At 37.7% G+C, this 27973-nt stretch overlaps 1 protein-coding gene across 2 annotated transcripts in view; it reads left to right on the plus strand.

The window, feature by feature from the left end:
• Positions 1–27973, plus strand: part of LOC129780275 (FMRFamide receptor) — a 239646-nt gene that overhangs the window by 137006 nt on the left and 74667 nt on the right. The window contains exon 1 of one of the 2 annotated variants that reach the window (XM_055788346.1): positions 25710–25828. The exons of the other annotated variant lie outside the window; for it this stretch is intronic. The gene's annotated coding sequence lies outside the window, so the exon portion shown is untranslated. Of the gene's footprint in view, positions 1–25709; positions 25829–27973 lie in introns of those variants that run through there. 2 annotated transcript variants of the gene reach the window in all.

A 27973-nucleotide genomic window follows, 5' to 3' on the forward strand; every position in this document is an offset into this window, starting at 1 on the left:
ATGTCCCATGTTCCAAAATCTGCAACTGAAAAAAACGCAATCAAAGTTTTCTCGCATATTTGTCTACCAAAAGCAGGGATGGTAAAAAATCACATTCAACGATCAATGAATAAGTATATCCCTCTAGTCGGATGTTTTTAAATCACCCCCAGCAGGCGAGGCTCTTTTATTCTTCATATGTACACAGAGAGAATACTTGGAACGGTGAGCTACCAAGATCTCAAAAAAGCAATATGAGAGCGGAATCCCAACTGCTTGCACTCTCGAAGCATTACTTCTACTACTCAGGTTTTATCGTGAGTGCAAGCCACAAACGATTAATCCCATTCCATAGAGCGGATGATGAGTTCTTGATCGGAAAGTGTATCAAGAGACGATCAACTGAAATCTTACGACACTCATCGAGGGATTTTTAATTCTCTATTGCACTGTCCGCAGTGAGTGGCTGACTCAGTCTCGTGTCGATTTTATTTTGCTGTCGTCTCCCGCTCGATAAACAGCAGACGGGTAATGGATGCAATTGATTAATTTTATTACCAGCAGATTTGGGCGAATCTCATCCCGCCCAAAATCGTTTTTAGATTCCAATAATTCTGAACATTCACATTTCTCTCCAAATAATTTTTCCAACAGTAATTCAATTAGTGACTTCACGAAACACCTTTCGAATTCGATTGAATTTCAGACCCTTTTTATTTTGTAGATAAAACGGATCACATATTTGATTAATTCAATTCTGTGTGGTTACGTTCTTCGTTGCGAATAAATGTAATGAAATAGTATGGACGTACGATATTCATGTATCGTGGACTTCCGACATATGTAGCAGTAGATTTATCGAACGACTAATGTTTTTTTATGTCCCTTCAAACTTGTTGCATCTCTCAAGTGTACATACTGCTTTGACCGCAGATTTGCATGGTAGAATCTGGTTAATTTCAGGTATTCAGTCTTCATATTGTCGAATGAATACTGTTGGAACAATAGGTATCGCAGCAAATGATTATCAACATCCTACCTTATCATCAAACGGTATGCGAATAATTTCAGTGAACTGACGGCATTGGAATATATGCTTTGTGAGGACCACACAATTATTATCAGAGCGAATAAACGTCCGACTGGAAGTCATGAACATCAATTCAATGTGCCCAAGATAAATTTATCCTTTGAAGGTCATTAACCTTTCTAAAGATGATCAGATGGAATATATTCCAATGTCGTCTGGAATAACCTGTCCAACACCTTATGATCGTTATATTGTTTTTGCTATTATTCTGATGTTTCATAACACGGCACTCTATTGATTATTCGCCGAAAATGAATAAAAAATATCCTTGAAGTTAGCCTACGGTTTTAGTAGCAGTGCAATATGGTGAGCCAGTCTCAGGATAAGAAAACATTTAAAAATAAAGCTTTATTTTTTGAATGAATCAATAGTAAAACAAAACGTCAAAAAATTTCTCGGCTTTGTGATAGCAGATAATCATTATCCATTTGAGATGTATGAGTATTCCATTCCCCCACAAACTGTGGATAGTCTATCTGCATACAAATTATGTAGAGTGCCACAATCCAAAAAAATTATGAGCAAATATTTACGTGCTTAAACAAAAAAACACATGTTGACATATTTGCGCTAATTTATATTTTTTTATTAATTCAAGGTAATCAAGGTCTTTTCTAGACACCAGTTTACTCGGCCCCGAAAAAAGTGGTCTGTATTTGGGCAGGCGGAAAAATATATCTCGCAAGACCACGTGTTCGATGTCGTAAAAGCCTTGGCCAATAACGCATTTACATTAACTCATAAAATTAGTGATTTGAGAGGGATTATTGTTTGTAGTCTCTTGATTAATTTAAACACCTTCTGAGAAATCCTCTGTGAAACATGAAACATTAAAGTCGTCCTATCTGCTGTAGCGCATTTTTTTTTTATTTTACCCAGTTTCATCGAAGTAAACGCGCTCGGAAAGGAAAATTGAACGCCCGGATGAGAGAGCGAGAATCGTACGTCATAGAGACACTCATTCCCATGGAGCAAATTCTTGTTAGGAGTTGAAAGCAAAACGAGGAAGGAGAGTAACTCAATTATTCAGACTAGTTTCAGTCTAGTAATGCTTTGGTCAACTCAGAGTTACCAAGAGAAAATCATTTGGTTATGATGGGTGAGGATTAATAGTTAGTCGCAGTTTGCACAGATTACGATCTGTGCAGTTTGCGATTAATCGTAAATCACATCATGCTCCCTTGTTTTCCATCCTTGACCAAAAGCTTTAAGTAAGTCCCGCATTTCAACAAAATGTCCCGCGTAAGATTACGTCACGCGAAACGTCCCGCATTTGGCAGAAGAAACGAAAATATCCCGCGATATCAATATATTTCAATATCACAATTTGATCATGTTGATTTTCTTAAATGGATGAACCTCAAAAAAAATCTTTTATTTGGCAGACTGTTCAAGAGCGCTTCAAACGCATCCAAAGATTAATACGTTGAGCTGGTTCCATCGCACCGACATTGGGCTTTTTGTTTAGAGAGTGTCAACTGGAAGCGACAGCAACAAAATTGGAAAATGATTTTTATAAAAGACCCCTATTGATCCGCAGGGACCAACGTGAGTCAGACGAAAAGTTCATCTTTGATCCCCTAGCTCGGTCAGGGCTTAATGTTTTAAATAAGCCGGAAGATCTAGTGTATACTCGTCAGGAAGAGGCGAGGTTGTTTGTTGAAGTATCGTAAATGAAGCGCTGGGCGGTCTTACGGAAGTTGGCCGGAACCTGAACTATGGTCGATGAAAAGATGTATATCGGCGTGTTATTTTACCTTATCGTGACTTTGGTGCTCGTCTGTCTCTCTTTTTGGCCATTCGCCCAAAAGTTTTCTATCGGCCGCAGCTGGGGAATGTTGGGAAGGTTGGTGGTCTTCGCGACAATGTTTATCTCTAGCCGATCCATTCTCTAGTGATCTTTTGGCATAATGGACTGATCCCAGATTTGGCATAAAGACCACATCACCTTCCTAACTCCGGCAAGCACTTCATACTATATATCTCCCCATTCACCATATGACTCGCAAGAAGAGCGGCTTGGACATTCCCTTCTCGTCTTTCGGCTTGGACGTGTACCCTTCTTCGAGAACTTGATGTGAATAATATATTCGACGTCATCGCTTACCTGGGGAACGTAAAGTACCCGGTACCCTGCCCGGTTCACCAGCACCTCAAGCTACTCTTTCTGGGTGATTGCCTGCTGCTCAGATACAGCCGGTCTCGTCTGACGCTTCTGCACAAAAATGACCATTTTGGCCAGATTCTTTTCCACCGTTTAGCCGGTTGCTTCGATCTCCCGGCTTAAGGAGCGGCAAAGTGATGATATTGTAAATACCAGATCTGCTATATCTGGCGGTGCCTCAGGATGTTCAACTCCTTCGCTGTGGGGTGGAGCTTGCAGTATGGAGAAATCATCAAGTTGCTTGACAGTGCTGCTGCGAATCAACAGCCTTGAATCATTTTTGTTGAAGACTTAATAAACGTAAGATTAAAAGAAAATTAGTTCCTATAAATTATCTTTCATCGCCATCCGAAATCAGTCCATTTTTTTAAATGTATACGTTCACACTAAAATCGATGAAAAATGAATTGGAATTTTCGAGCCTTCCATTCGGTAATTTGAAGAAAATTGTAGAATTTGAATCGTGCTTGCCAGGCGTAAATGCTCTGATATTGAGCGAGTGATTTTCGGGCGTAAACAAAATCTAAACCACTGAAAAATCACAACTGAGTGCCGATACTCAGAAAGAAATAATACTGATCAGTTTAGACTCGCTAAACTATGGTTTGTGTTCACATAACGTATATAGATAACGTTTTGTTTTTTGTGTCCCGCGTTAGACTTCTGACCATCTGGTCACTTTAGTTTAATGAAATGTGATGAGATCCCCTCACTGAATCAATCAAGCTACATTACGGGTTTAAAAATTCATGATGAGACTGTTATTCCTAGAATATCAACATGAGACAATTGAACTTGATGTTTTTTTTTCCAAAATATATATTTTTATCAAGGCTCATATGGCGTTAGCCGGAGTTCAATATTTTGACAGTTTTTCTTATTATCTATGTTAGTAATATGTAACCGATTACTCACGGTCGGCTCGAGGTTAGTATTACAAGTGTTCTCGTAATTGGGATGTTGCTGTCTCCAATGCTCTGTACGTGTGCCCGACACGGGATACTTCCTATTGGGATGCAACTGACCATTAATCAGCAACGCCCCCTCTAGTATGTACCCCATATCTAGCGTGGTGCGTCTTCTCGACTCGAGGAATCCAGGATAGAATGGTCACTAGCCGGCGCAATCATCAGCTCGTGTAGAGTTGTCATGAGCGGTACAACCTTTGGCTCTTGTTGAATCATCAGTGGACTGCACAAACTTTGGCCCGTGTATCTGTAAAGAGTGTGTGTATGTATTGCCGCGACTAAGTAAAAGTTTATAGATCGGATAGGAGGGATATGAAACAGGGACACAACGAAGGAAACATCATTAAACGTTGACATCGGCGTTTCTGAGGAACAGGTATAGATGAAGCAGAAGATCAGGATCACGGCTACCTAAGATATCCCGGACGGGGATATCCGATTGTCTGCCTTGTGCTCTCAGTGCTCTAGAGAGCTGAGAGCGAGCAGCATGGAACCGGATACACGACCTTACAACATGCTCGATGTCGTGGTAGCCATCGCCACAATCACAAAGATTGTTTGCTGCGAGCCCAATGCGATAGAGATGCGCGTTTATGTTGTAGTGATTGGACATGAGCCGAGATATCACGCGAATGAAATCACGACCTACATTCAATCCCTTAAACCAAGCACTCGTCGAAACCTTAGGGATAATCGTGTGTAACCAACGACCGAATTCATCTTCACTCCACACACGCTGCCAACATACGAGTGTTTGCGACGAGAAATGTGGAAAAAATCATAAGCAATTTTCCTTTCAAAAAGTGTGCCTACTGAAGCGCCCACCTTAGGTAGCGAGTCCGCTTTCTCATTCCCCGGAATCGAGCAATGAGAGGGAACCCATGCTATGGTAATCTTGAATAATTTTTCGACCAAAACACTCAATAGATGTCTTATTCTTGTTAGGAAATAAGATGAGCGTTTATCAACTTTTATTGAGCGGATTGCCTCTATTGAGCTGAGACTGCCTGAAAAAATAGAATAATGGTCGAAGGGCAGTGTTTTAATGATCCCTAGAGCATAGTATATCGCACCCAGCGACATACACGGAACAAGGATCTTTGAGTTTGAAAGAGGTACTGGAATTTTCATTGAAGATGCCGAAGCCAGTGGACCGTTTATGTATGAACCGTCAGTAAAGAACATTTTATCAGATCTTTCTTTCCCGTATTTTTCCGAAAATATCGACGGAATAACATTGGAGCGTAGTGATCTGGAATTCCATGGCTTTTCTGTCGCATGGACAGATAAAAAATAACAGAGGAATTGCAAAAATATGGGAAGCAAACTTGATTGGAGATGCCTGGTGAAGGGTGCACGTCGTGGGTAAGGTACTCATGGTATAAAGACATAAAACTTGACTGAGGAGTCAGTTGTAGTAGATTTTCGAAGTTATCAATCACCAATGGATTCATGATCTTGCAACGGATAAGAAATCTGTAGGATAATTCTGTGAACCGAAGAGTAAGCGGGGGTACTCCTGCCAAAACTTCGAGACTCATCGTATGTGTCGAATGCAAACACCCCATGGCTATACGCAAGCAACGATATTGTATCCTCTCCAGCTTGAGAATATGAATCCTGGCAGCTAATCGGAAGCAAAAACTGCCATATTCTAACACTGACAATATCGTTGTTTTGTACAACTGAATGAGGTCTCCTGGATGGGCACCCCACCATGTTCCGGTTATTGTTTGGAGAAAATTGATTCTTTGCTGGCATTTCTGTTTCAAATACGCAATGTTTATTCCCCATGTACATTTAGAGTCAAAATATACTCCAAGGTATTTGAAAAACATCGAGTGCTTGATCGTTTTGCCGGATAGGTGAAGCTGGAATTGGGCGGGTTCGTGCTTCCTAGAAAAAACGACCATTTCGGTTTTCTCCGTAGAGAATTCGATACCCAGCTTGAGAGCCCACGTGAACAGATTGTTCAGGGTATCTTGCAAGGATTTTTGCAGAACGGCGGGATTAGTACCCGTGATGGAAATAACTCCATCGTCTGCAAGTTGTCTCAGCGTGCAGTCTCTGGTTAGACAATCATCCATATCATTGACGTAAAAACTGTACAAGAGGGGGCTTAGGCAGGAGCCTTGCGGTAGGCCCATAAAACTGTAACGAGAAGATTTTGAGTTGCCATGAGAGAAATTCATGTGCTTTTCTGACAGTAAATTGTACAGGAAATTATTCAGAATTGGTGAAAGTCCACGATTATGAAGCTTCTCTGAGAGAATTTCCATGGAAACTGAATCAAATGCCCCTTTGATATCGAGGAAAACGGAAGCCATTTGTTCTTTGCGAGCAAATGCGATTTGGATTTCAGAAGATAGCAGCGCGAGACAATCATTTGTCCCTTTACCTAGTCGGAAGCCAAACTGCATATTTGACAGCAAATTGTTCGTTTCGACCCACTTGTCCAAACGAAGTAGAATCATTTTCTCTAACAATTTGCGAATACAGGATAACATTGCAATCGGCCTATACGAGTTGTGATCGCAAGCCGGCTTGTTGGGTTTTCGTATGGCTATCACTCTCACTTGTCTCCAGTCATGCGGGACAATATTCAGCTCCAGAAACTTGTTGAACAAGTTCAGCAAACGCTGTTTTGTCAAGTCGGGAAGATTCTTCAACAAGTTGAATTTAATCTTGTCCGACCCCGGAGCTGAATTGTTACATGAGAGAAGGGTAACTGAGAATTCCACCATCGAAAAATTCTCATAATCGCTTTGAAGTGGATTGTCGCGTACGACGTGTTGTGCAGGAACGGTGTCGGGGCAAACCTTCCTTGCAAAATTAAAAATCCAACGGTCAGAGTATTCCTCACTTTCATTGGTATGGTTCCAGCCACGCATTCTCCTAGCCGTATTCCAAAGAGTACTCATAGCGGTCTCCCTTGACAAACCATTGACGAATTTCCGCCAATATCCACGCTTTTTTGCTTTAATCAGACCTTTTAGTTTGGCTTCTAGAGCTTGGTACTTTCGAAACCATTCCACTAATCCAGTGTTCCTGAATTTTTTGAAAGTGGATGATTTTTCAAGGTAGACCTTTGAACACTCCCTGTCCCACCAAAGTGATGGAGGACGACGTCGGAAAGTGGTAGCCGGTACACGTTTCTTTTGAGCTTGAAGTGCGCTATCGTAAATCAAACTTGATATAAAATTATACTCTTCAAGGGGAGGAAGTTCATGCATCGAAATGATTGCTTCAGATATCAATTCTGCAAATTTTCTCCAGTCAATATTCTTCGTGAGGTCATACGCAATATCGACTGACTCACTAGATTTTGACTCATTGGCGATCGATAAAATTATTGGTAGGTGATCACTACCGTGGGGATCTTGGATTACCTTCCATGTGCAATCCAGGGATAATGAAGAAGAGCAGAGAGATATGTCTAGCATGTTTGCCCGTGCAGGAAGGTTGGCTATCCTAGTTGCTTCCCCAGTATTTAAAACTGTCATGTTGAAGTTGTCGCATAGATCATAAATCAACGTGGCACGGTTGTCATCGTAGAGTGACCCCCATGCTGTTCCATGGGAGCTGAAGTCACCTAAGATTAACCGCGGCTCCGGCAATGCCTCGATAATATCAAAGAACTGATGGCGGCCTACCGTAGTCCTGGGAGGAATATATATCGAAGCAATGCAGAGTTCTTTGCCATTGATTTGTATCTGGCAAGCGACAACTTCAATGCCTGTAATCGATGGGATAGTGACTCTATAGAAGGAGTGACGTTTTTTGATCCCCAATAGTACGCCACCAAACGAGTCGTTACGATCTAGGCGAATAATGTTGAAATCGTGAAAATTCAGCTCGTCGGCTGAACAAAGCCATGTTTCACAGAGAGAAAATACATCACAGTTAGAACTGTGAACTAAAAATTTAAATTGGTCTAGTTTAGGGATGATGCTTCTGCAATTCCACTGTATGACAGTGGTCAAATCCTTGACCTCTTGCGCTGAATTAGGCATCGAGGGAAATGAACGCTGCTAAAAAGCCACATTTTTCTTTCAAAAATGTTCTCACAACCGGAAGCAAACATAATACTATGCTTTTAAGAGGATCATTTATATTTAAAGCATTTAAAATGTTATCCACAAGGTCTGAAAGCGCAAGCAGGCCAGGTAGTGGCTGTTGCTTCGACCGCGAAAATGGAAGAGACGTGTTCGTTGTTGTTCCGGGAAGTGCTGAGGACTTCTCGGAACAACATGTTTGATGTTGTTTTTTCAATATACTGGGAACAACCATTTTTTTGTGTTTTTTCCGAAAGATTATGCATAGAAACATCGTTTTATGAAGAAATGAGTGATCTGCAACACCTCCGCAGAATATAAATCTCATTGTTATTAGACATTCGCTAACTAGGTGTACACGTGTTCTTTTAAACTTTTCATATTTGTTTGAGAATTAGTTCGTTCTTCCAAACCAGAGCGTGCATTAGGCCTGCTGAAAGTGTGACATGAAATTCTTGTACTTGAACCGACTCATTCTATATGGATCTACAAAAAATACATTTGTCTCACCATGTATTTTTTGTAGAGATTATGAATAGAATATCAACATGGAACAATTGAGCTTGATGTTTTTTTTTTTAAAGTTGGGAGTAAACTATATGTTTTTTGTGTTTTTCTGTTAGATTATGCATAAAAACAACGTTTTATGAAGAAAAGTGAAAATCGTCAAAAAGCAACATGGAACAACTATGCCACAACACCAGATCACCTTCACATTTGTGATGAAATGTCTGTCGCACATCAGCTGAAAACCAAGCATCAAACGTCTATTTATTTGCACAGTTTCATATTCTCATTTATATGAGGTACAAAAGCACTGATTGAATAACTGGCAAAGCACGGATTGTTTGTGCCATCGACCAATCAGAACATGGGATTTCCGTTTATATAATGTTTTTCGATAATTAGTTTCATGAAATATACAATTTTCTTTATAAATTATAACAGATTGAGTGTCCAAATCGGTTGATGCAAAACTCTCGCGCAGTTTTCGTTTTTTTAAGATTTGTACCCCCAATATATTCCCGAAAGATATACACCCATACCTCGCTTTACGGCCTAGATACGTTCCTTGGTCGCTAAAAAAAAAAAGCCGTATAACAAATCAATTATTCCCATACAAATGCATACAAATTCTATCGGATCGGTTCCAACTTTGTTCGGCGAAATGCCGTATAACGAGCGGCCGTAGAGCGAGGTATGGGTGTAATCTTAAAAACTTTCGATCACGACGATGTAATTTTCTCCGTTCAAATGGAATATGTCCGATCCCACAACTTGGAATGGAAGCTCGGAAATCCTCTTGACAATCATAGGCTCTTTCATATTACTTCTGGCGAATTTTTGACAAACTACGCAGTCTTCAACTAATTTTTGGATATCCCGTCCCATACACGGCCAGAACATGAGCTGCTTTGCACGTTTAATGCAGGAATGTATACCGAAGTGACCAGATTGTAGGATGACCAGTGCCTGCTCACGGAGTAGGGGAGGTATGTGAATACGATCACCTTTGAATATGTGCATACGTCGACAGCTCGTCACGGTTGTTCCAAAACGGTTTGAGAGATTCGTCTAGTTGATCTTGATCCTGTGGTCATACCGATAGTGTTCTCTAAAGAAGCTTCTGAAGATTGGCATCTTTGCTTGTAGCTGTCCCAATTTTATTCATCCACGACTTTGACACATTCATTACTAAATGCACTTCTAATTCTTCATCCGTTGCGCCTGCTGCATTCTGCACATCACGATTCAAAGTATCCGCTATGGGTTCATTTTCCTCTCGCACGTACTTGACTTCAGGACCATAGGGTAAGACATCCGGCTTCGTGAATATTGACTTGAGCGATTTATGATCGGTTTCAACTAATACCGGTTTTCCAAAGAGGTAAGCATTAAATTTCAGACAGCTTCTTACATCACTACAGCTTTCATCCTGTGTTGCCACATTTTCATCTGTACCGGAAAGCAAAAAATGTTTCTCATCTGTACTTTTCCTTCAAAAAATCTATACCATCGGATATATTCTTTATAGAGAAAAATCATGAAATATGAAAAAAATACTCATTTATTTACTACAAAATATTATATTTACTAACTAACTTTATATCTAGATTTACTTACAACAAATACTAGTATGTATTAACGCTGTACATTAATATTAACAGTCTTTGTAAATTTAGATTGCATACTATCATTCAATAAAATTTTCGACAGGAATTTCACACGCGGAATAATCTGTACCAATCTGTACTTTTAGACGAAAATCTGTAATCTGTACCGTACAGAATCTGTGCCAAAAATAACGAAAAATTCTGTACCTTACCAGATAAATCTTTGCGTGTGGCAACAACGGATAGAACATTCTCTTTGTTTACGTCGTAGATTTTCAGAACAGGTAACTAAGTCATCAGTGTCGTATTCAGGTTTTCAATTCAATTTTAAACACGACTACTTGATCCAACAATAATCAAGAGACTCACTCTAATTTCCATGAACTCATTATTAGAGGGATATTAACATCTTGCTTTTTGCTTCATTCTCAGCTCTCCATATTCTGTACATAAGAGAATGAGATCGATTTTTTATTTCCGATTTCCTCTCTCTGCAATGTTCTTATGTTAAGAAGTATTATGCAAGTTCCTTTCTCTCATTGCTATCCATAGAGTTCTATATCCATGATTCCTTAAACTCAGGTTCGTCAAGTATCTTATCAAAGCTACAGAACAGACGAATCACTAATTATTTATATTCCTAAAAAATTTCTGAACCGATAAACATAGCTAGTATTTTTTATTCATATCGCTTCTCCCACATTACTCCCCGTCTCTATTCTTATGACTTCATTTTGCTGCCCATTCATCTTTCTTTTATCGTATGAGATTTTACTGAAAGATTCCCAAAAATATTTAATGGGATCACGCTCTATTACATGAGTGATATTTTGACATTAATCACAATTCATCATATTTTTTATCCAGTCCGTGCTAGTCCACACTTCATTGTCTAATATAAAGTTCCTAGATTACACCAAAATATTACTATATCTTTGAACAAACTTTTACAGCATTCATTTCCGAATTTGATGTGAAGATTTCATGTGTCAAATTACGTCTTTTTAAATGAAAATAATACAACTGAATTGACTCCATCAAATTAAATTTCATCGAAGTAGTACCAAAATCGTGCAGGTAAAATGGTTGACATTCTCTTTCTTTCTTGTTCTGCAGTAAGCCTGAGCACTTTCATGACCGACGATTCTATCTTTGTGTCACCTATATTTTTTCCACGAATCTTCATGCCTGACGATTCCTTTTCTTTTTATTTTTTTTTCATGGCCGAAAAATCTAAGCTTAGTCTGAGTTTGTCCCACGAATCTTCATGGCCGACATTTCCATTTTTTTGTTTTGCATGGCCGACGAAATTATCTTCGTCCCACGTCTTTCTGTCCCACGAATCATCATTGCCGACATTTTATTTTTTTTTATTTTGCATGGCCGACGAAATCATCTTCGTCCCACGTCTTTCTGTCCCACGAATCTTCATGGCCGACATTTCCGTTTTTATTTTGCATGGCCGACGAAATTATCTTCGTCCCACGTCTTTCTGTCCCACGAATCTTCATGGCCCACAATTCCTTCTTTTTATTTTGCATGGCCGACGAAATCATCTTCGTCCCACATCTTTCTGTCCCACGAATCTTCATGGCCGACATTTCCTTTTTTATTTTGCATGGCCGACGAAATCATCTTCGTCCCACGTCTTTGTCCCACGAATCTTCATGGCCGACATTTCCGTTTTTATTTTGCATGGCCGACGAAATCATCTTCGTCCCACGTCTTTCTGTCCCCCGAATGTTCATGGCCGACATTTCCGTTTTTATTTTGCATGGCCGACGAAATCATCTTCGTCCCACGTCTTTCTGTCCCACGAATCTTCATGGCCGACATTTCCGTTTTTATTTTGCATGGCCTACGAAATTGTCTTCGTCCCACGTCTTTCTGTCCCACGAATCTTCATGGCCGACAATTCCTTCTTTTTATTTTGCATGGCCGACGAAATCATCTTCGTCCCACATCTTTCTGTCCCACGAATCTTCATGGCCGACATTTCCGTTTTTATTTTGCATGGCCGACGAAATTATCTTCGTCCCACGTCTTTCTGTCCCACGAATCTTCATGGCCGACAATTCCTTCTTTTTATTTTGCATGGCCGACGAAATCATCTTCGTCCCACATCTTTCTGTCCCACGAATCTTCATGGCCGACATTTCCTTTTTTATTTTGCATGGCCGACGAAATCATCTTCGTCCCACGTCTTTCTGTCCCACGAATCTTCATGGCCGACATTTCAGTTTTTATTTTGCATGGCCGACGAAATCATCTTCGTCCCACGTCTTTCTGTCCCACGAATCTTCATGGCCGACATTTCCGTTTTTATTTTGCATGGCCGACGAAATTATCTTCGTCCCACGTCTTTCTGTCCCACGAATCTTCATGGCCGACAATTCCTTCTTTTTATTTTGCATGGCCGACGAAATCATCTTCGTCCCACGTCTTTCTGTCCCACGAATCTTCATGGCCGACATTTCCTTTTTATATTGTGCATGGCTGACGAAATCATCTTCGTCCCACGTCTTTTGTCTCACGAACGTTCATGGCCGACGAAATCATCTTCGTCCCACGAATCCTCATGACCGACTTCTCCCATTTTTTCTGCGTCCCCGATAAATCGGAGCATATTCCGCAATTTTCATGGGCAAATAAATCACTTTTGTTCTGAATGCTTAACACATTTTTCGTAACACATAATATGGCCGACAAGAACATTTCACATCTTGATTTTAGAGTCCAATTTTCTTCAGAAATAAGTTAATATTTGTACAATAGCACTTTCCACAAAATGCGTTTAACTATATTATTCCGCTATTTTCTTTCACGTTCAACTTTTTCAAAATATAATGCTTAAAATATGTCACTACCAACTGCGCCATTGTCGTATTCAGGGTTTCAATTCAATTTTAAGCACGACTATTCGATCCAACAATAATCCAGAGACTGACTCTAATTTCCATGAGCTCATTATTAGAGGGATATTAACATCTTGCTTTTTGCTTCATTCTCAGCTCTCCATATTCTGTACATGAGAGAATGAGATCGGTTTTTATTTCTGATTTCCTCTCTCTGCAATGTTCTCATGTTAAGAAGTATTATGCAAGTTCCTTTCTCTCATTGCTATCCATGATTCCTTAAACTCAGGTTCGTCAAGTATCTTATCAAAGCTACAGAACAGACGAATCACTAATTATTTATATTCCTAGAAATTTCTGAACCGATAAACTTAGCTAGTATTTTTTATTCATATCGCATCTCCCACAATCAGGTCCTGTATAGCTTTGAACGCTGATTTCTGCTCGTGTTCCCAAAGCCATGCAACGTCTTATGTTTGGAGAGCTACGTGCAACGATTCGCTAATGCTGGCCTTGATGTGAAAGATTTTAAAGTTTTTCTGAAGAATCCTGAAGATGTTTACGTTGGTGTTGATGCAGAAGAAGCTGAAAAAGACTTGGATGCAGCTACTGACTTTTGATTCAATTTGTCGTGATTTCTATGTTGAACTCGTGAAAGAGATTTCAAAGCGATTTGGTTTCAGCGATCCGGTTATCGAAACTGCGGTCTTGATAAAACCTTAAAAATTCGGCAACTTTTAATGATTTGATGCGCCAATTTCCTCAATTCGTTGTATGTTATATATCTATATACTATAGATACTATAGACTCTATCTTGAAAACCAAGAACTATGTATCGGCTCAAGGAGAAGCTTCAAGAATGAAATTGATGAAAAATTTGAAGGCAAAGTTCAACAAAATCATACAGTTCAGAGAATTATGAGAAAACCTTTCTATGATTGATTTTGTTGGATTGATTTAACCCTTCTTTGAATATTTTTTTTTCTTATTGGTTTAAATGAATCAAGGTCCAGACACGATAAACTTAAAGTAAACTTGTTTTTTTATATAATTTTTCGGCATTTAATGTTATGATGGAAATTTCCACCATTATGCAATGAAGTGTTAACAATCCATAAATAAGAAAAATACATTCAAAATGAAAATAAACCTTAATTTTAATTTTTTCCCTTAATTTTTCGATACAGATTTTTTTCAAAGTTTTTATTGCTAAAAATACAGACATGCAGATTTTTTCAGAAAATTTTACAGAATAAAATTTGGCAACCCTGTACACTATACACTTCAATTCAACCGACTTCTTACATATCTCTGAAAACTCAGAAAAAATGAGTGGTTCTATAGTTTTGAAAAGTAGTGTATTCGGCCTTCCGGCCTCGAAGCTTGCCAAATATTCGATATCCGGTATCCGGCCAAACAAAAACCTTTTTGGCATTGAGCTTGCATCTCTAATGAAAATATTTAACGGGAGATCGGCCAAACGTTGTCCGATGAGACGCTGAACCTTCCATATTGTAACAAAAAAAAATCAAACAATGAATTTACATTCGGTATGGTGGGCGTTACCGCGAGCCGGGCGAATGCAACACGTTCTTTCAGTTACCTAATTGGCAGCTACAAAGCTGTATAATTATTATTCAATAACCTTCATTCAACAGTTAAGTGATAATAGTGTAAACTTACATATTTAGTGTTTTTTTACAGGTTCGCAGTGTATGCCCTCATCAGGAATCAATTACAACTATTGGTTAATCCGTCTACTTCACGGAAGGGACAAACAATAGCTTTCAAGTAAATTTCAGTTGAATGCAATGAAGATATAGTTTTTTCTCGAAACGTCACTTTTCCTCACCCTGTCACTATACGAGGCAATGGTCAGTGGGTTCAGTAAGCATTACGGTGTACAGTGGGCTCTGCAGCAGTAGGGACGGCTCTTTTACGCTCAATTCATATACTTTTAGTTACCGACAAGATGCCACAGAGGTCATAACACTGAACAGAAACGCGAGCAATCAATTATTCCATTTAATGGAATGCTGTAACAGTTCAAATCATTGAATGCAGATTACTCCACCAATATTCAATCGGAATCCACATTAGTTCCTGCCTGTGACTATATAACTGTTTCACCGATTCTGCACAATGTAAATTTGCACGTCACTTTCATCCTCACTCCTCGTCCCGGCCAGTAACATGAGCCTCAGTCAGGGTACCGCTACGTAACATATTTTCAACTCAACCCACCCACTCTGACATCTTTTCAAATATGCACCAATTGAGCAAGGGTAATCACATTGAGATAAAAAGCGTTTGCATTATTAACGCGAGCTCCCGAGCTGTTGGAATATCTGCCAGTTACGAAGTGGCGCCACAAATTGGTTTACACTCTTTCCTGCTTTTACGAAGGAAAACGATAAGGGAAACAAGATGTGCTAAATGGCAACCAAGGTGAGAGGTTCCGAGGGAACCTCAGCGTAATTTATCTCCACCCCATGACTATAGAACGAATTTAACCCACGCTCACTATTTCGGAACGCATCCTTTGCCCCCACAAAAAGATAGAGTCGTTTTGTAAGACAGAATGTCGGGGAAAGCTGTCGTCGAAGGTCTCCACAAACAGACTCCATTAATGTAATTTATTCCATTGTGTTTTATGAAAATATTAGCGAGAGCAGGCTATTCGAATGAAAGATGGATGGAACTTGAAATTTGCAAAAAATGGATGCATGAAAAAGTAAATTGAATAGCTAGGATATAGAGATGTTTCGTATACCCATGATTGCCCAAATGACAATGATGACGATGACGACGATTGATATGAAGCAAGTCTGAGAATTATTCCCCAAACCAATCGGGTTCCGCCGATCGGATCAATCGACGTAGAATCTGTTCAATTAACTGTCAGTAAGATGGATTCTCTGTCGTCCTTGGACCTCATTTTCTAAATACATTGTGCTGCCTATTTGGACAATGTTTCGCGTGGGATAACAACGATTAGCACACCACCATTGCTTCGCATTCCTTTTCGGAAATGCCATGGGCGAGAGCACTCGATTCGGCATTCCGAAATTGAATTTTCCACATTGCTTGATATCAACTTTTCAGCCCGCATTTGCTGAGCATGACAATATCGGCAGTAACGACTACGAGAGCCAAATTGACTTCCATTCAGCACCGACGACATTCTGTCTCGGGGTGAAATTCTCCATCTGAATGTTTTCGTAGCAGGTTCCCTTCTCGGGCACCCGGGAAATAAGGAAGGGTTACTCTATGTGTGGCGGTACAATATGCATCGAAACAAATCCGAGAACTCGAGCATAGACTATCGTTTGTAAAAATGTGCGTATGTGTATACTACAGCTCCCACTTTTCTTTCTTTCACTCCGTCTGCGAGTGTCCTTGATCTATTGGATATGGCACTTTCGTTTTTATTCTTTCTACTTCAGTTGATATGCCCTGGATTATTTCGCGTATTTTAGCTTCAACCTTCAATCTCAACAATCAGCGAATATAGCAAAGAATCATCCATCAACCGACATCTACAGCATACCTCTGCTGTGTTGAAAGGCAAAGGACCACTAATATCCGGCGGTCACATTTTCCCGCACGATTCACCTCGTTCGTCGTCCAGCTAGCTTGTTGAAGTGCAAAATTGTTTTCACTCATTTTTGCATCTCTCGGAACCGAACCGAGTCCAAGATTCATGTTGACCCATGTTCATCGGACTGGCATTTCGTTTGTCAGCAGAATCCATTCCTACTTTCGCCATCATTTGAGGTTCCATTGCCATTATTTCCAATTTCTCCGCTTCGCCATGCTATTGATTGGGATCTTTTTGATGTAGCAAAATTCGCTTCCTGCAGAGTCATGCGTTATGTAGCTAATACTAATTTCGGTCCAATGCTTGGGACGGTTTGGGTTTATTACGGGGAAAAGATGGGACTGCTTTTGTCCGCATGCAATGGCAACATTGATTGATGACTTTGGTTTGAGTCCCACCAAATAGGCACAGTCAGCATTCAATTATCGGCTGAGTTATGAATTCAACGATTTGTTTTTTCGACATAATTCGTCTTTTTTCTTGTATGTATATCTTTTTTTTTCAATGAAACATAGTTAGTTTATCAACTAAAATATTTAAAAAAGAAATTTATCGATTCCATGTTAGTCATTACAAATCATGACACATCACACTGGTCCGGAATGCAAAGTAGAATTTAAAGGCAAGGAAGCACTCGAAGAAACTGTACGTAATTTTGTTAACAAGATATGATTGCATGGACTGCCTGGCAGTTATCAGTCAAATTCCAGGGCAGAAATTTTATAACTCGATTGAGTCATCGAGATATCTAGAAGAATTCAAAATTCTCCAAAAAGTGTCTTGTCTGACAAATAATCTGCAGTTATTGTCTGAAAAGTGAAACTTTTGTTGCTTGAACCAACAAAGGGCTTGGCTGGGTAAGGAAGTAAAAAGTGCCCTCAAACCAAATCACTAGCTTTATGGAAAATATTTTATAGGGTACCAAATAAGAAATTTTGAATATTTTTCTGAACCCTCTGTGGTTCATCATAGGATCTATGGAGAAAAACGTACTTTTCAATTTATGCTCTGTATTCTCAATAGCCTGAAGATAAAATCTTGAAAAAAAAAACTGAAAGTGCATCTTACTATGGTGTATCGATAAATATTATTAAAAAAAATCATCAAAGTTTCATTAAAGTACTAAAGAAAAATATTGAAATATTGAAAAAAATTTTTTGGGGAAATTACAGATTCAGTACTACTCTAATTCGTTTTTAAATGTGTTCATAGGTCTTTTCCAAATATGTGTGATTTTTGTTAGAATTTTAACAATGTTGCGCGGTACAAAAATATATATCTCAAAATTTTGATTTTTTTTCTTCTGAATTTTGAGACCCAGTACTGGTTTGATTTATATTTAAATATGTTCGTACGTGTTTTTTTTTATATTTGCGTTTTTTCAGAAAAAAATCTAGAACGACGCAATACGAAAACATCTAATATTTATCTATATTTATCTAATTATATTTTTTCCTAAAATCTATGACTATATTGTACTCGTGTATTCGTAAAAAGAGACCTGAACTTTATCTCTAGCGCGTTGGAAAATATTGTAAAGGGTATCAAATTTAAAAAAAAATAGGTAATTTTTCTGTATCCATGGTTTACTATAAGAGCTAAAGTGAAAATTGTAGTTTATATTTTTTTTCGCGTCACTACGAAAACTACGAAATAAAAAATATGGTAAAAATACTCAAAACGCATGTTACTAATATGTACTACGACATATCGTCGAATGAAATTACCATCGATTTTTTTTTTATTTTGAAATTCATTTTTGTTTTATACGAATTTGGATAGTTCTACCAATAGATTAATTTCCTAATTTCCAAATTTTTAAATGAAAATTTCTGAAAAAAAAAATCACATCAAACACGCACATTCAAATGATAGTTATGTTTTAATGGGTCTAAAAATATAAAAAACTCCAAAATTTCGAAATACCAAAAAAATTACATTAATTTAAAAATTTTATTTTCGATATTTTTTTTATAATTTGTCGCAGTACACCATAATAAACAAATTAAAAAAATTGAAAATAAAATCACAAATATAAAAACTCATAACAACATATTGAAGGCTGTATTCTAGTCTATAAATTTGAAGAAAATTATTTTTTTCAAATTTTTCTCTAGTTCAGGCATTCAAGAATATACCCTAGAAATGACTTATCGAAAATCCTATTATTTACCGAGTTAGAGCCATTTTAGTGATGCGGTATCTAACCTGGTACGACCATAATAATGAACTTCAAACGTCTTTTTCTCTAGACTAGTTTTTTCAAACTGGCGTACACGATATCTCAAGTTCTACTGCACCGATTCATGTCGAATTTATATGGATACAATCTGTATGCATCTCTCTATCGCATGAACCTCTAGAAAATCATATTTTTTTAAATTATACTATTCTAAAAAAATCGGGAAACATAATAAAAAACGTTTTAAACCGTATTTTGTTTTTTAAACGGCCGCCATTTGGTAAAAAAAAATGGTTTTTGACTTGTACGAGGTTCATGCGATAGCAGCATCTTTACTGATTCAGAATCTGTTCCTTCCTTTGTTTCAGATAACCAGAAGAGCTGGAATCGTGTACACCATGGCACAACTTTTTTTTTTGAACCCTCTCACTTCATCAGCCCATAACTATTCTAGTTATGAATATTTTTTCTCCGTTCAATTTTTGTTTTATTGTGAAAAGATAGATAAACAAATAATGATAAAATGGATAGTCAAAATATTATTCGTTCTATTATTACGGAGCTCGAAAAAAACGTCCGAAATTCTTGTCTCTACACTAGAATACCCCTTAAATATAAAAAAACCAAATTTAGAAATTTCTTTTTGTACCGCGCAACACTGTTCAAAATTTGACTAAAATCACACATATCCAGAAAAGGCCTAGAAACACATTCAAATACGAATTAGAGTAGTACTGAATCTCTAAATTCCAAAAAAACAGTATTTCAAGTTTTGACGTGGGACTACGTCTGACTGGAGTATATGGGGGTGATATGAAAACCTAAACACAGAAAATGCAGGAAAAATGAAAGATTTCAAATGCTTAAAACTCGAACATTTGTTAATAGATCGAAAAGATGCTTGCATCAATTGATAGGAAATATTTCTACGCATCCATCACAATTAATAAAATGTTATTTTTAAGAGATAAACAATTGAATAACTGTTTAATGTCAAGCGTTATCTAAACGCCATAACTGCCTCGTTTTGATTGACCCGATTTGAGGTTTCCCCAACACAGACTTCAAAATCAATGTGCGTGGGAGAATCCGCTTCGCAAACACATGCAAGTCGGGGGTATTTTTGTTCACACCGAAATGTGTTTCCCTAACACAGACTTCAAAATCAATGTGCCTGGAGGAATCCGCTTCCCAAACATATCCAAGCTGCAAGTATTTTTGTACTCATTTGTTTTTGTGCAGACCGCAATGTTTCCCCAACATGTTCTTCTAAACTGAGGAGCCTCATCATTTCATATACTAGAGGCGAATGAATGTTCTAGTTTTAAGCCTCTATAGTATAAAAAGTTGAATTTGGAGTTGTTTTTTTTTAATATTCATCGATTAACCATATTAAGATGCACTTTCAATATTTTTTCATGTTTTTATCTTGAAGCTATTAAGAATACCTAGCAAAAATTTAAAAGAACGTTTTTCTCCGTAGATCCTACGGTAAATCACATAGAGGTAGAGACTGCTGCCTTTTCTGGAGTAGCATATGGTAGATCACCTCCGGAACTGAGAAATTATAGTTATTTGTGATACCCATACTTAGGAAAAAGGGTTTCAACTACGATTGACAGGAAGACTATAAAGCAGAAATGGAATTTGGAAAGATGATGAACCGTGTAAGAAGTAAAGTTTCAGCAATGGCCTACGATAAAAAGTGAACAATAGTCTTACAAAAATCATAATATCTACTAATGTAACGCATTTCAAACACCAACAAGATTTTCGTGTCAGTATTTCCTCATAACACATATGAAAAACTCATTTCAAAATTGGTCGTTCAAATTGTTTCTGAACAGTCTACTTTTTGTCCGATTAGTTTCACATTTAATATTCACTTTCACAGGCTGACATAACAAAAATTAATTGTCACCGGTAGTAAATCGATTATGAATGAAAATATGCTGTTGTTCGCTAAATAGTTTTGCGCGACATACACTGGCTGCAATTGTGCGCATCGTACGCCGAAATTAGGGGAATGTTTTGACATAGCACACATTTCTCGGAACAATTTATCGCTTCCATACATAATTCTGAGAATGCTTGACATTCCGAACAGTGGCGTCGAGTGGAGGGTGCGAACCGCCCCTGGGTACACGACTTTAGGGGTGCAGAGATACCCCTACATTAACAAATACTTCATCATTCGGCATACACAATATACATATAACAAAGAGAGAGCGGTGCAACTAAACACTTCCGCCCCGGGTACGAAAGCTCCACACGACGTCACTGATTCCGAATACTCGCTATTTTCACCTTCGCCCTGATTTCCATGACCCATAGCACAGCATATCAACGGTTTAAAATCGAAGAATAATTATCTCCACAGAAACGTTGAATCAATGAGCGCAATTGAGGAAAATTGTACATCCACTGGAAAAGCTATATATGAATATCATAACGAGAACGACCAAACCAACACATTCACCATTGAAAGTCATTTGGGTGTAGGTATAGGCGAGAGTGTTTCAATATCCAACACCTAATAATTCACGGAATAGAGCGAATGCTTCAGTGTTTCAGTGAAAACAATTCGTGGAAATTAGGCGATTCCGAGAGCAAATTTGCCAATCTAATATCTAGGTTTCTGTGCTTGTTTTAATATTCGAGAGCGCGTTTACTAGGCTGCACTGAGTGCTTTTGCAATATGAGACAGCAGAAGCAAAATAACATATTATATATACAATTTCCCACTACCGCTAGACGGGATACCAGATTGTATACGAGTTTTACTCAACGGTCAAATATTATGAAAGCTTTTCGGCCAATCCAAACTCGTATGTATAACCGGAATCGGGCTTATAGTGTTGAGAATTAATCATCGTGCTGTCGATGTTCATCATTCAGGTGCTTTGCATATTTTTCGAACAGGAGATGAAATATGGGAGACAGAGTAAAAAAAAGGTCCGCTAAGCCCGCACTATCCGCTCGTATATCCTCGTCATGATCTGACAGTTGTCTCGCCCACCCGAAACCATAACAATATTTGATATCATGTGACGTTTGCTCCCTGAACCTTTCGCTCCGTTTCGCTTTCACCCACAAGTCAAATTTGTTTCGCAGCTTCAATAAAACCCAATAAACGTGCTTCGACGCCAGTCATGTACAAAACCGAGCCAACCAAATTCTGCAGCGCCACCCCATCCAGCGTAGAGAAACTTTTATCCTGATCAAAACTTATTTATTTGGGTATTAGCACTCATTCCCACAGCTTTCCTTGACCGGGGAGTTGTTACTTTCCCTCCGGTGTTCGATTTTGTGAACAGCTCGTATATCCAATAAGTTTGTGGATCCTTTTTCTCCTACTATTCAAATGATCTAATAATTGACGTCCCGACGGAGATGGTTCACGAAGGGTTGCATAAGGGTGAAGTAACAAAGAGGAGAAGAGCCTGAGGCGAGTTGCTGGTAAAGTAAGGTTCTCGCAATGACAACAATTTAACTGCCGAAAGTTGAGCGCGGTTATTAACCATATTATAAAATACGTTTGTTTGAGTTTAACTTCGGGATGAAAAGTTAGAGTACAGCGCGGACTCGATTATATAGAATCTCCAATATCTTTTCACTGTATGTAATCGAATCCTGTACATGGTTGAATAAAAAAAATGTTTTTGACGTGGGACTACGTCTATCCGGAGTATATGGGGGGTAAAATGAAAACCTAAACACAGAACATGCAGGAAAAAATTAAAGATTCCGAATGCTTATAACTCGAACATTTCTCACTGGATCGAAAAGATGTTTGCATCAATTGATAGGGAATATTTCAACGCTTCTATTGCAATTAATAAAATGTTGTTTTTCATTAGATAAACAATTGAATAACTGTAAAATGTTCAGCGATATCTAAACGCCCTAACTGCCTCGTTTTGATTGGCCCGATTTACGGATTCCCCAACACAGCCATCAAAACCAGGCAGCCTTGGCGAAATCTGCATTCAAATACATGAAAGTATGGGGACTTTTGTTCTCACCGATATGTGTTCCCTAACACAGACTTCAAACCAAGCAGCGTTGGAGGAATCGCATTGCAAATACATGAAAGTCGGGGGTATTTTTTCAGACTGAAATTTGTTTCCCTAACACTAACTTCAAATCCATGAAGCGTGGGGAAATTGGCATTGCAAATACATGTAAGTCGGGGGCATTTTTGTTCCGACCGAAATATGTTTCCGTAACACAGACTTTCAATTCAAGGAGCGTAGGGAAATTGGCATTGCAAATACATGTAAGTCGGGGGCATTTTTGTTCCGGTGCACGTGCACCGAGCGGAGTTTTTTCTTTCCGAATAAAATAACACAACCGTTCTACTCGGTTACACAATCCAGACCCCCTGTTTATTTTCACCTTTTTATTTTCCTCATCACTAAGGATGAGGAATCTAAATCTGTAACTAATACTATCCTGCTCATCGCCGCCTGAACTGCGGAGGCGGAGTTTTTCCTAGTCTGCTTCCTACTGTTTATTAATTTTTTCGTATTCTACTCAATAACTGTGAATGTGGGAGGTACCACATTGATATATAAAAGTCGAAATTCTCATTCAATTCTAATAAGATTTTTCCAATTATATATATTTTTGAATTTACAATATTTATTGCTAAGAGGAGCGCTTCACCGGCTGAAATGTGTTTCCCCAACACATTCAATTCGGAAATTGTTTCATTCTATCAAAAATTTAATCAATACAAATAAATGATTGCTATTTGTTTGATGAAATGAAATATTTTTTGTTTTTTGAATACAAAAGAAGAATTTTATTTTTTATTCAAAATCTCATATAAAAAAAAATACCCGGAATGTTTCAGGAGGTGGTAGAGGATAATATTTAACGAAAAAGAAACTTCTACAAATTTGTTCGAATTTCAACTATGACAGAGTTATTGAACTTCTTTCCTTCTTCGGGTTCTGTTTGCCTTAAACTGGCTCTACTTAAAAAAGTTCGCTACGTAGGACAATTCTGATGTTTCTATTTAAAAGATGAAAAAAAATTGTACAGGATATAGTTGTTAAGCATCTAAAAAACTGTATTTAAATAACCTTTGGAAACAAAAACTTCAAAGTTAGCGGTTTTTAAAATGTTATTAATGTTATCCCAAATATGCATGATAAACTTGATTGTTTCTGCCAACCAAATTAAAGTTCTTTAACTGCTCTACAATTTGTTCCTTAACTCCCAGCTTCTATCTTTCTTAATTCCGCTGCAATATCATTTTTAAAAAATCTGGTGAGCTTGCAATTAAAATCTTTGAAAAATCGCGATTTTTACTCCACTGGTCTTATAATAGCCAAATTGCTTTTAACTTAACATTGTAATATTTCTTTTTTCTTGAAATAAGCCATATTTGAAGCACAATTTTTTTTTCAAACTGTATATAGTAGAGTCTAAAATTATATACAATCGAATCATATATAATTGTTTCTGTGTGTAATCGAGTCTGATCTATACATAAACAGGAAGAGTGTATTTCCTAGTGAAATTTTCAATCATATGTTGAGTACGCCGTTTTGATTGAAAATTTCACTAGGAAATACACTCTTCCTGTTTATGCACAGATCGGACTCGATTACAGACAGACTCGATTATATATGATTCGATTGGCATGGCTTATTTCAAGAAAAAATATTAAAAGTAACTTGGTTATTATAAGTACAGTGGAGTAAAAATCGCGATTTTTCAAAGATTTTAATTGCAGGCTCACCAGGATTTGTTTAGATATTGCAGCGAAATTAAGAAAGATAGAAGCTGGGAGTCAAAGAACAAATTGTAGAGCAGTTAAAGAACTTTAATTTGGTTAGAAGAAACAATCAAGTTTATCATGCATATTTGGGATAACATTAATAACATTTTAAAAACCGCTAACTTTGAAGTTTTTGTTTCCAAAGGTTATTTAAATAAAGTTTTTAGATGCTTCACAATTATATCCTGTCCTTTTTTTGTTCTTTTAAATAGAAACAACAGAGCTGTCCTACGTAGCGAACTTTTTGAAGTAAAGCCAGTTTAAGACAAACAGAGGCCAAAGAAGAAAAGAAGTTCAATAACTCTGTCATAGCTGAAATTCTGACTCTCAGAGGATGAATTAAAATTAAAATTCTTCTTTTGTATTCGAAAAACAAAAAATATATGTAAATAGAACAATTTTCAAATTTTAAATTCAATAGTAATTCTACACAATGTTAAACAAACGGATAATCATCTGCAGGATTAATGGACTAATTGAATCGTTTGTTTGAGAAACTCCATAAACGCTACTTTTATCAGAATTGACTTTTTGGCAGTTTTTGAGTCCTTGAGGGTATCTACATCGACTATCAAAATTTCAAAATAATGTTAGTTCTACGAACCCCTTTAAATCGTGGTTTCAAGTATTCGTTTGTTTGAGAAACCCCATAAGTCCATGTTTCTACCAAGTGGACAAAAATATCGGGAAGAAATAAAAAATCAATTTATTATTCTTTGCCAAACTTTTTGTGAGCCAACACAATTTTTTGCTAACCTATTGATTTTGCTATTTTTTCCTGTAGGACCTTTACATAGAGATATAGATATATTATTTGAATAGAAACTTACCCCTTCGTGTTTGATGATGAATAATTCAATAAATAATGATCGCACAGTAAACTGAAAGAGAGGTTTAAAAACACCAATAAATTTTGTACAGGGATAATTTGTTGCTTTGACAAAATTTTTGGATCGATTTAAAAAAAGGGCCTTAAACAGGTTTTTAGAGTGTTTTAGAAAATCTTCTGTAATTTCGTAAATATTGCGGTAAGTTCTAATGTTAGCAGATAAATTCTTCTGTGAACGTTTCATATTGATACATTCAGCCGTATTTCCTAGCCGATCGATCAAAGTTTGGTATGAGTTAGAGGAATACTTCATCGCAAATTGTACCAAAACAACAAAATTCTATGCGTTCCCTCGAAATGAAAGATTTTGTGTCCCATAAATTAATAAAAATGAAATTGAGTTTAAACTCCATATCGATATCCATTTTGATTAGATTCAATGTTCTGATTATATAATCTATGCCCAAGACAGGTTCGCAATAAAATTAGTCCATCTGTTTTATTTTTCGCATATTTGAGCAATCATGGAAATTGATTCAAATCTCTGCGTATAACTTGATAGTCTAGGATGAGAAATTGTAATGAGTATTCATAATGTGACCATGCCACAGTCGCTATAAATCAATATAGGCGCTTGGTAGTCTAGTTGCATACGAATATTGAACGAAGACTGAAAACATGTGAACTTAGAAAAATCATAGCTCAAAAGCGAAAAAAGTGCCTCTCTGGTTTTTAGATATGGCATGTGAAAAGCCTTAAGCTTTCGAGAAAAATATAGAAAAGTATGGCGCCCTTGACCTATAAACCGTGAAAACTATAAGAAGTTAATACAATCAAGAATTATGAAAATTATCAATATTGAGCGCGATGTGTCATTTAGTTCGTTTACGGTCAATAATGAGTATTACCTTGGCGTTATGCGGCATTTAAGAAAGAAAATTCGTCGCAAACGGCCAGATTCGTGGAAGGAAAACACTTGAATTTTGACCACGATAATGCACCAGCTCATCGATCGATAATTGTGAATGCATTTTTGAGCTCTAGTTTGGGTAGACCGTACATTTCGTAGTTGCTCTCCGTGATGGACCTGAACCAGCGAAATTGCACAAAGAACACACTGAGTGATACTTTGAAGCAACAATACATTGTGCAAGATTCAGCGATTCAAACTTTTAATAGTCAATAACGACGCTGACCACATCCTTACAGTCACCAGGGGAAGGAAAGGAATGTTAGTATGATATTCGGGGCCAGAAGGGTCGCCTCTGTGGTTCCCTTGCTATTTTCATTGGGTGGACAAATGTTATGGTATGGTAAAAAATCAGAATTCACTGCGGTAAGTGATAGGATTCTGTAAACGCGGACTCCCAATCACTCGACGAAACGAAATCCAGAAAATCGAATATATTACGATTACTCGGCGACTGACCGAACTTTTTTTTTTAATAATTGTTTGTTAAGTTTCTTAATCCTTCACATATTTTGGAGGTTATCCATGAGAAATCTGAGAAGGTCACGGGACACTTCTCTACAATGAAAGCAAACCTACAAAACTCCTATACTTTTGTAATTTTTGAAATTTTTGAGGATCCATGAGGACCATTGTGAAAGAATTTTCTAGATATGGCCCGTGTGACTGTTTCCTATTTCCGAAACTCAAATTACCGCTTCGTGGGATTCGTTTTGACAACATTGAAGACATAACAACGAATTTTCTGCGTAAACTGGAGGCAATTCCTGAATACTACTATAAAAGTGTTTCGATGACTGGATTGTTCGTTAGAAAAAGAAGAAGGGACCTATTTTGAAGGCGATAATATAACTTTACACATTAAGGACTGCACGTTTTGGGGCAAACTTGTACGCTTCATTTGTTCGGATGCTACGAATGAGATCGTTCCCTTCGGTCTGGATGAGACGAAGGCGAACCATCGGTAGGCCTTGTGAAATTCTTGGCAGACCATGGATTTAACCATCAAGTGTAGAAAACACGCGTTATCTCGTGTTCCATCCGTTACAGACGGAACGCGATACACGAGAAATCTCGTGAGCGGTCCGCAAAGTGTTTAGATTACAAATGAAGCATTTTCTTTGAAAACATTAATTCCCGGCATATATTTGACAGAATGTATGTCCATCTTCACCATCGAGTAACAGTGAAATAAAACAAAGACTAAGGCCGCTTTAGTGCTGCGTAACATAGTTGTTACGGAAGGTGTACATAAACAAAAATCCAAAATGATTCTATTTTTTTCATGGAATTTACTCTCGCGAATAATTTAGCGGTTATTTTCTCTTTACTTATGTCCATTTTTGACACTCTCTAAAACAATACTAAGTAAAG

Source organism: Toxorhynchites rutilus, chromosome 3, assembly GCF_029784135.1.
Source record: "Toxorhynchites rutilus septentrionalis strain SRP chromosome 3, ASM2978413v1, whole genome shotgun sequence".
In the NCBI taxonomy this organism is placed as follows: Eukaryota; Metazoa; Arthropoda; class Insecta; order Diptera; family Culicidae; genus Toxorhynchites; species Toxorhynchites rutilus.